At 34.1% G+C, this 10,323-nt stretch overlaps 1 protein-coding gene across 2 annotated transcripts in view; it reads left to right on the top strand.

Annotated features, from left to right (window-relative positions):
• Positions 1 to 3,449: 3,449 nt before the first annotated feature.
• Positions 3,450 to 10,323, top strand: part of FucTA (glycoprotein 3-alpha-L-fucosyltransferase A) — a 58,596-nt gene continuing 51,722 nt past the window's right edge. For both annotated transcript variants that reach the window (XM_018509519.1, XM_018509518.1), the window contains exon 1: positions 3,450 to 3,683. The gene's annotated coding sequence lies outside the window, so the exon portion shown is untranslated. The remainder of the gene's footprint in view (positions 3,684 to 10,323) is intronic.

Genomic DNA, 10,323 nt, shown 5'->3' with positions numbered 1-10,323 from the left:
ATTTCCACCAATATAGATTAACTTTAATCTCGGTTCAACTTACTCTTCGTCTTTTTCTAATCTTTAGAACTAGAAAAAGACAAAGAATAAGTTGAACCGAGATTAAAGTTGATCTGCGTTGGTGGAAACGGACCTTAATATCTCAGATCACAAGGCAGAACGACGTTTTTTTTGCCAGATTCTTTTGTTTCATGTAAAAAAGCGTCGAATAAGTCTAAGAATGGTTTCACAAAATGTTCCGATTTTAATAATTTATTCAAGCATCCGCTCATATATATGCGATGGAAAGGTACCGGTTCCCCATGAGGCGTACTTTTAGAGATGCGTAGGTTACGAAAACCAATCGTAAATTCCTTTAGCATTTCTGTTAGAGTGTACAACAGAAATTCTAATCAGCAATTGGTTGCATTAGTTCCGCATTTCTCTAATCTTCAGCGAAATACGCTCAATATGAATACGGGCTTTCAGAATGGCGTATTCTAGGAAATAAAAAATAACGTATTCTAAGGGTGGCACCCAGTTGGACACGAGCCACTCACAGCGTTTGAGACTACAAAACTCCTAAGCACCGGTCGCTGTGATTGGTGGTGTCCAATCGAGCCGTGATCAGTCGGGATCACCCCGGAAACACAATAGACACTGGCAATAGGCACAGGCAACAGGGAATAGCGAGCCGTCCAATCAGAGCTCTGGCAAATAATATCGAACTTATAAGCTCCCAAAGCTCTGATTGGACGGCTCGTTATTCCCTGTTGCCTGTGCCTATTGCCTGTGTCTATTGTGTTTCCAGCTATAGCGTTTTCGATTGGGAAAAAGCAAAGACATAGAGGGTGCATCCAGAAGCACGACCGCTCACTGAGCGCTCAGTGAGCTCTTGCATCTAATTGGCATATTCCATTAGATCGAAAAATATAGACCAAACAGATACAAGAGCTCAATGAGCGCTCAATGAGCGGTCGTGCTTCTGGATGCACCCAGAGAATGGACTACGCGATCCGTGTGTCAAAATGGTCGATAGGGATGAGAAAGAGGGACCGTGGCAGACTGCCATTTCTATCTCTTTCCATTCGATGGTGTAATGGGAAGGAGATTGAGAGGGGAATTGGCCGTCTTCAACGGACCTCTCTCTCATTATTGTCAACCACATTTGATACACTACTTAGATACGGATCGCAGTATATTCTCTGGCCCGTATTCAGAACGCGCTTTTATCGATAAAAGCGCACTTTTATCTCTGAAATTCTATAATATGCGTGACGTAAAGTATAGTATGTTAGCGTGCTAACATCGTTGTAAGCGCGTTCTGAATACGGGCCTCTGTCTTTGGGAAAAAATTAGTGTGCCCTAGAGTCCTAGATTTATCAGAGAGGCGCAAACGGTGTTATGCATTCTGATTTGCTGTTGCAATCTAACCAATTGCGTGACTTGGCAGCCATTTATAGTTCTAGTGACATATTTCTATTTCATTTTATCTTATACATTCTATCTCACATTATCCTATACGTCTTATCTTGTTTGACATAGTTTAAAGGCAGTTTCATAGCATGTCGGCCATGTTTAGTACTCTCCTTAGCACCTTTGTCATACTGACTTAAGCCGGTTGTGCCTCTCTGATAAATCTAGGACTCTAGTGCGCACCAGTGCGCACTCAGTTCACATCAACACTGGACGAGTTCCATGGATTACACTGAATAGTGCAAGTTCAAAAGGAATGATCTCGATTGATCACGGCTCGATTGGACACCACCAATCACAGCGACCAGGTGCCTAGGAGCTTTGTAATCTCAAGCGCTGTGAGTGGCTCGTGTCCAATTGAGCCGTGTCCAACTTGGTGCCACCCATCTTTTTCATAAATCTGGGTATCAATCATGAAACTTTATTCCTAGGATGGAAAGTGAAAAGTGAAAATTTTCTCCTTTAAATTCAATGATAAAAATTTTCACTTTTCACTTTCCATCCTATATAAAGTTTCATGATTGATACCCTGGTTAAATTAATCGATGATCAACTCGCAGAAATGCCAACGGTATAGTTTAATATATATCAGAGTGTCTCCTCTCTTTATCTCTTCTGAGACAAACTGTGTTTTGTTCTCACGTTGGTAATCGTGATGATTGGATCAACCATCGATGTATCGATTAGCATTAATCGGAATTGGTAAAAGAGCCCTACAGCTCTCTGATTAGTGCATAAGTCCGGATCTACAATAGGTGTTTTATGCCTTATGCCGTAAGAAACTGACCAATTACAGTCGAATCCGAGAAGAATAAGCGACTGTGATTCGCCCATTTCTTATGGCTTAAGGCTTAAAACCCTATTGTACATCCGGGGTAATGCGGGGTCTACAATAGAAGGAGTAGCAGTCGTAGTTTAAGTTATAGAAAATTGACCAATCATAGTCGATTATTCTTCTCATATTCTACTGTGATTGGTTAATTTTCTACGACTCAAGACTCTACGACTGCTACGACTTCTATTGTAGACCCCGCTTTAGATTCATAATATTTTATTCATAATACTATATTTAAGACAGTCTTAAATATTTAAGCGGGGAGCACAGACTCTTGCATAACGCATAACACGTAATGCATAAGAATATGTACCAATCGAAGTTCTCCGTTTCTTTCCCTTCCATGTAATAGAGAACTCTAGTTGGTTCAATTTCTTATGCCTCATGTGTTATGCGTTATGCAAGAGTCTGTGCTTCCCGCTTTAAAATCGATTATGGGTGCTTTCCATTTGATGACACAAGTCGACACAAGTGTCGTTCTATCTTTGTCACTCTCTAAATATCAACAAAGATAGAACGACGCTTGTGTCGACTTGTGTCATCAAATGGAAAGCACCCTATAAATTCCGACTTCTAGGTAATACAGACTATAGCGGAGAGCACAGACTCTTGCATAACGCATAACACATGAGGCATAAGAAATTGAACCAACCAGAGTTCTCTATTACATGGAAGGGAAAGAAACGGAGAACTTCGATTGGTACATATTCTTATGCATTACGTGTTATGCGTTATGCAAGAGTCTGTGCTCCCCGCTTATCGCTTTTCAACTTTGTGTACTATTCCTTCTAGGTACATAGTTGGAAGCCCTATGCCGTTCTACACAGAAGGGTAGTTTGATGCGTTTCGGTTAAAGGGCGCTTATATCGCGATCACGAGGGCGCAGACGCGCGTCTTATGGATTTTACCCCCGCGTGTCGGGGGCGACGGGTAAGGTCTTGGTGGCGGCCCGATGAGAGCCGAAGGGAAATAGAGGGCGAAGGCAGGAGGGGGTGGATTGTTCGCGTGGTTCACGTTCGTGAAAGGGAGAAGGAGCGATGCGCGTAACAGTCATCGAGGGAAGCGATGGTGGAAGAGAAAGGGGAGGAGGAAGAGAAAGAGAAGGAGAAGGAGGGTGAGGAGGAGGAAGAGCAGAAAGAGAAGGGGATGGGGACCACCACCGAAACGACAGAAGCGACGGGTTGGGCCGGCGGTCTACAACGTGTGACCTGTTCGATGTTGCAGGGATGAACGAGCCCGCGCATATCAACGCATATCCCATTGTGTACGATCTGACGAAAGGGCTCTGACATGTGACCGGACCGGAGTGTGCATCGTTCCGGGGTGCGACCGTCCGTCCATCCAGCAGCAAATTCCTGCAAGGACTTCCGTGGTCAACCACGTGACGATTTTGGTGAGTTTTTCTTACCTCTCTCAAAGGAATCCTTTGTGTTTATAACAGGAAGAGGTGAATATTCTAATGGTGCTTTCGTGGGACTTTGATCAAGGGTGAGTGAGACAATAGTTCTCGTGGATTTTGAAAATGCGCAAGAGGGGGGAGAGCGAGAGAGACGATGAAAACATTTATTAATTATAATTATTAGTTACTATATGTTATACTTTATTGTACATTTGTGCATCTAACGAAAATTCATCTTTTACAAAATGTGAGATATAATGTAGGATGTATACACACTCATATATATATATGTATATGTGCGTGTGTTCATGCTCAAAAATTATTAACAAGCTTTTAATCTAAATGTAATTTTTTTTAAGTCGATTGTTTTTTTGAAAAAATTAAAAAACCTATTCAATTAAAAAAAAAAATAAAAGATAATATAGAGAGGATGATTAAGAGATAAAAATTTATCTTCCAGTTTTTAAAAAATTAATTTTGTATATTATAACATAATATTTTTTATTTATATGTACGTACATAGGTACATTCTTGCTTATATTTTTTTAAAATAAGAATTTCAAGATTGAAAATGATCTAAAATATGTTATTATTTTTAAAAATCTAAATTTTTATGTAGATTATAATAAAAGTTTTATAAATACTTTACACGTGTATACGTATAAATAGAAATTCTTTTAAATTTTTTTTCTAATGTAGAATGTTGGGTCAAGCGATTTTATTTCAATTAATTTAATATATAGGATATTGTACCAATAAAACTGAATTTTAAGAAAAACTACACCTATGTATTTCTTAGAATTCCAGAGTGACATGCCATGAAATTTAGAACAGCTCTAATATGCGCATTGATCAGAAAATATAAACGCTTTGCTATACGTTTTATTACGGCAACGATACATTGGGTATAGCACACCTAATTCAACTTGCTTATAACTTTCATAAAAGTGAACAAATTTTTCTTTCAATCGGAACGCCTAAAACTTAGGAATAGAACGATACAAACAAATATGTTTATTAAGTCTACGGCTGTGTTTCAAAATTGACTGCTAGTACTGAAAATCTATAGTACACGTGACGTAAACTAGACTTAAAATAGACTTTCAGTACTGGCAGTAAATTTTGAAACGCAGTCTATAAGTTACAACTCAAAGAATTACCAAAAATATAAAAATTTCATAAATTGTTCTATTATTAATACATGTCATCTATATAAAATTTGAGCGCAATTTTCTTATTAGTTAAAAAGTTATTTAAATTTTTTGTTTGCCTCACTTCTTATCTAAAATCGCGTAAATCGTGTACAGTTTTGTATTATTTGCAAGTTCGATGAGGAAGTAGTATTACGAATTAAATCAAATATTTTATATATATTAATAAAATTCTAATGCATATTCTAATGCAAAATGGATTCACTTGAATCCACTTAATCATTTCAAAGTTATTTACTTAAAACTGTAACAAAAAGTGGTGATAAGAGCCATTAAAAGCTAAATAATTTGTTTTGTTTTTTGCAGTCCGTTTCATGGCATATTTATGACAAAATTTTTTTATAATATATAATATTCGCTGATATTGGCTTTCGTTTAACTGATTTTTTACTGATACTTTTAATATCACAAAAGTATCAAAGAATATTGCAAAATAGCCTTAAAAAATTTAAATATCCCTAAAAAATTTATAAGCAATAAAGTAAACAGAAGTTTTAGAAAAGACTTCTTGTATTTAAAAATTCTTATCTTTCGTACATTACGTAAAATTATATTAAATAAGTTCTTAAAAATTAGAAACTTTGAATTAAAAAAAAATAACATTATTGTTTTTAAAAAAATTTTATAGATAATTATATACGAAAATGAAAGTAGTTCCTGATTACTTATTTTTACCAAAAAATACGTTTATTTATATTTTCTTTCTTCTGTTTTTAACAATAAATTAATACAAAAATAAAATGAAATAATAGCATATAAACGGTTATTTAATATAAACATGCAAGTAATTAATTCTCTATATAGCTTTTTTATTTATAAATATAAATAAATAAACATTGTCATTTATAAAATTTAAATAGACACATACTATAATAAATTAATAAATTATAAGCAAAAAATAATTAAATTTTATTTTATTCTATATATATATATATATGTTAATCTTTCACAACAAATTGAAGAGTTAATTTCTACACTTATAGAATAAATTCATTAAAGAAACTATTTTATTCTTAATAATTTGTTATTATTGCGAATGTGTATTTATAACAAAATTTTTCTAAATTTTAGCTATGAATCATTAATTGAATTATTTAATTTAATTTATCTCGACTCTAAAATTAATACAACATATTAGAATTGAGGTAATGTACCGAATTATTATACATATATATTCAAAGAAAGTAATCAATCGTTACTAACTATTATATGAATTTTCGTGTATAATTATTTCTGTCAATTTAAAGTTTATCAACTTCACGGAACTTTATAATATAATACATTTTCCATTCTTATTTTTTAATTTAAAAAATAATATTTTCTAATTAAAAAAATAATATTTCACACGGATTGACGCGTGGCGTGGATGGTTTATATTGCGGAAGTTTCATGCGAGTTTCTTTTCATATTCATCAATAGTCTCGTCGCATAGTTAAGAAAACAATTTTGCTTATTTTGCAGCTTTACTTTCTGCCATTGTCATAAAGTCTTATACGTGATTGTCTTTCTCGATATTTTGCTTATACCCTTTTTTCTTTATTTCTCAACTCGACACACCGTCAAGGATTGTAACACTCGCGAGGCTATAACGTCGCAAACTTTAAACTTTCTTGACATGAATGTATCGAACACCATTTGTAATATTATAAAATATATCGACATTATCGACTAATATGTTTTATTGCTACCACTGCATTGTTAAAGCTAACTTAATAAGGGCCGGTCGTTCCACCTTTTGGTAAATTTTACCTGTTGGGTAAGTAGCAAGATTACCCAATTACATGCGCGGATTGCCAGATTTACGTAACAGGTAAAATTTACCCTAACTGTGGTGGAAACAACCAGTCCTCAAAGTCAAACAGAAAATTTAAAAATTAAAAACAAATCAATATTTTAGGAAGAGAATTTCAATATCGGTTGATTTTGTTTTGATTTGCTCAAAACAAATTTCTATGTAATCAAAAAGATGTTGAAATTATAAATAGAAATTATGCGTAGGAAACAAGATACGTATTGAACATATAATAAATTCAATCGCTTATGAAGAATGAAAGAAAATAATGAAAAGTACGAAATGAAGAGAAAACGCTTTTATATCATTTATCTAATCTGCGAATCTTAAAAGAATTTAAAAGCGATGAATTTAAATTAGAATTAAACGTCAATTTTTAATTCACATGGTTAGATTAAAAAAGTTAAAATATAAAAAATGAACGAACGGAGGAAGAGACGTGATAGGAATAAATTTTTCGCGTTGGTAATATATAATGACTGCAACTGCGGGAGGTTTGCGTTTTCATCTGTTTAGGAAGTGAATTTGAGGATGCATCGTGGCAAAAGTACAACGAAGAAATATATTCCAACGTTAGCAGAAGAAACATCGACGTTTCGTGCGAGAAGTTCAATGCTTACGATCGCGTGTCGTAGGCCGATATACATACATATGTACATACATATCGAATACATACCAGAGGCACATACTGGTCTGACTCGATTACTTTGGCGCACTTGTCGTGGGGCTTGGATATAGAACGCGGTAGGGTTGTGCTCGCGTGTGATTGCCACACGATAAAACACGACACAGGGGTGACTCGAGGTGTGTGAGCGTGAAGGTTGATTCACGCTCGAGGTATGACGGTATAGTCCTCTTTGCGATTGTACCTCGATAAAGGCGATAGCGGCACCGGTGTATAACAGCCGAATTTATTCCGGAATTTATTTCTAAGCGAATTGTCGTTGCTACGAAAACAATTTTTTCTCTTAGAAAATTAAGGGAACAATGCAGATGCGGAGTATTATACAAATGTGTGTTTCGCGGGACGATATTTTTCGCGTAAATCCGGTGTTATCAAAAATACTTTTAAAGTCATTGACAAATATTTTCGATCTACACTGTTAGATATCATAGGAGTTGCAACCCAATCTCTTGAGTTGAATAACATTTTGTTATTTTTCACTTCCATGTGTGTAACTCAATGATCCATTTCTGTGATTAGTTTGAAAGTAAACAACTTTTATATTAATGTACGCTCTTAGTAAATAATAAACCGAATTTAAATCAAATTTAATATATATTTCTTTGAATAAAATTGTTTAACTTTATGGTTTTAAATTAATAATATATTGAGTAAGAGCAGTGGTGACTTATAAAAATAATTAAAAATAACTCGGATATAATTTAACACTATGAATTTAAGTGTAAAACGTTTAACGTTTAAACAACTATATGAATTTTTAATGCATCATGCTATTTGTGGAATTGAAAGATTTTTCACAAAAATTAAATAAATTCAAAAAGTTAAATTTTAAAAAAACGAAAAATATCTCATTTTCAAATCGTTTGTTATATAAATATGGTAATTTTTCTCCGGAATCGTAATAGATGTAAAAATTAAGTTTTAGACTTTTTAGTTAATATTTTAAGAATTCATTAAAGAAAAATAAAAATCTCTGAACTCGTGGAAATTTTATTTACCTACACGGAAAAAATGGTTTTGGAAAGCGACATTATTTCCGATTGGATATGAAAATATATAAAATTTTAGTTAGATACAGATCTGAAAATAATTTTATTGGAAAAAACAAAAAACAAATAAGGACTAATGAGAATTTTTTGCGCGGTTGTTAGTGCGAAAATAAAAATCGTTTATTGTCGAAAAATATAGTATAATTAGTTACGCATAAACGTTTCGGCCTGCTTCCGGGCTATCATCAGTATGTCTGAATGTATATTGTAAAATTCTCACTTCTTCATGGCGAGACGGCAGAGTGATAACTCGATCTTTTTATTCAATGGTTGTCAATTCCAGTGGCAACGAATAACAGATAAAAATCTGTGTAGATATCGAAAACGTTATCAATTATTTTTTATAAAGAAAAACATACATTACTAATGCCCAATTTTTTCACTTCCAGATAAGTTGCGGATAACCTCATCTAGGAGATATTTCAATTGTATTCTGGGAGATATCTCTTGAATAAATTTATCTAGAGGTGAAGAAATTGGGCATAAGTGATAAAAATACATATGAGATAGTTAAAAAGGATTCTACTAACATTCTTTCTAGAAAACTGAGAGAATTATTCATCAGATGGAAGAAAAAAGAATTCATTTTGTAACAGATTTACAATAAATTGTACAACAATGACGGGGTGTTACCTGGCGCTTACGGGCTTCCAAAGATCCATAAACCGGGGTCGCCTCTTAGATGGATATCATCTCTGCTATTGATAGTCCATTATACTCTTTAACAGTATTTCTGCATAAAATCATTTATAAAATTAGTGTTGACTCATTCAGTCATATAAAAAATAGTTTCCATTTGACTGAAATTTTGAATAAAAAAACATTAGATGATAATTCTATTTTAATTTCACTTGACGTGGTTTCCCTTTTTACAAACATATCGATTGACTTGGCTTTTGACAGCATCTCTAACAGATGGCCCGCAATTTCGAAAATATGTAATATTTCAAAAGACGAATTTTTTATCTCCCTACAATTTTTAATTCTTCGTTTTTTTCTTTTGATAATATTATTTACAGACAAAAATTTGGAATGCCCATGAGCTCACCTCTATCACCAGTAATCGCGGATTTAGTATTACAAGATCTGGAGAAAAAGGCATTGAATACTTTAGCTTTCCCCTTTTACGTTCGCTATATTGGTGACATTACAGTGGGAGCTTCAGCAGAAAAAACTACAGAAATATTGCAAGTCTTCAATTCGTTTCATCCTCGATTACAGTTTACGATTGAAATTGGTAGGGACAGATTAAATTATTTAGATATTACTATTATCAAGAATAATAATATTCTTGAATATGATTGGTACCACAAGCCTACTTTCTCCGGTAGGTATCTGAATTTCTTTTCTCAGCATTCTATCTCACAAAAGAGAGGTATGATCTACAGTCTGTAAAGTAAGAGCGTGTACAGGTTAATGTGTAGAAAAATTTATTTTTAATGATTTTTAAGTACATAGATTTGTTGTACTCCGTGAAAAGAAAAATGCTATACCATTAATAATGAGTCCAGTCACCACCGGCATTGATAATTGCCTGCCATCTCCGAGGCATACTTTCCACTAAGTTGACTGCGTATTCGTTCGGTAAAGACCTCCAAATGAGACGAATTTGTCGTGTCAGCTGCTTCAAAGTGCATACTCTTTTTCCTCGAAGCTTGTGTTTGAGATATGTCCACATATTTTCAATGGGATTTGCATCTGGCGATTGCGATGGCCAATCAAGTGTGACGATGCCAGACCGCTCTTTCCACTTGGTGCAAAGCTTACTCCGGTGTTTTGGGTCGTTGTCTTCCTGTAAGATCTAGTCCTCGTTTTTTTTTTTATGAAACATCGTTCAGCAGTCGGCAACAAATACTTTTCATAAATTTTAAGCATTTTCGGAGCATTTAAATTGTAT

The sequence above is a fragment of the Trachymyrmex cornetzi genome, unplaced genomic scaffold (assembly GCF_001594075.2).
Source record: "Trachymyrmex cornetzi isolate Tcor2-1 unplaced genomic scaffold, Tcor1.1 scaffold302, whole genome shotgun sequence".
NCBI lineage: Eukaryota > Metazoa > Arthropoda > Insecta > Hymenoptera > Formicidae > Trachymyrmex > Trachymyrmex cornetzi.
Note: the sequence above shows the minus strand (reverse complement) of the source record. Positions and strands in the feature narration are given on the sequence as shown.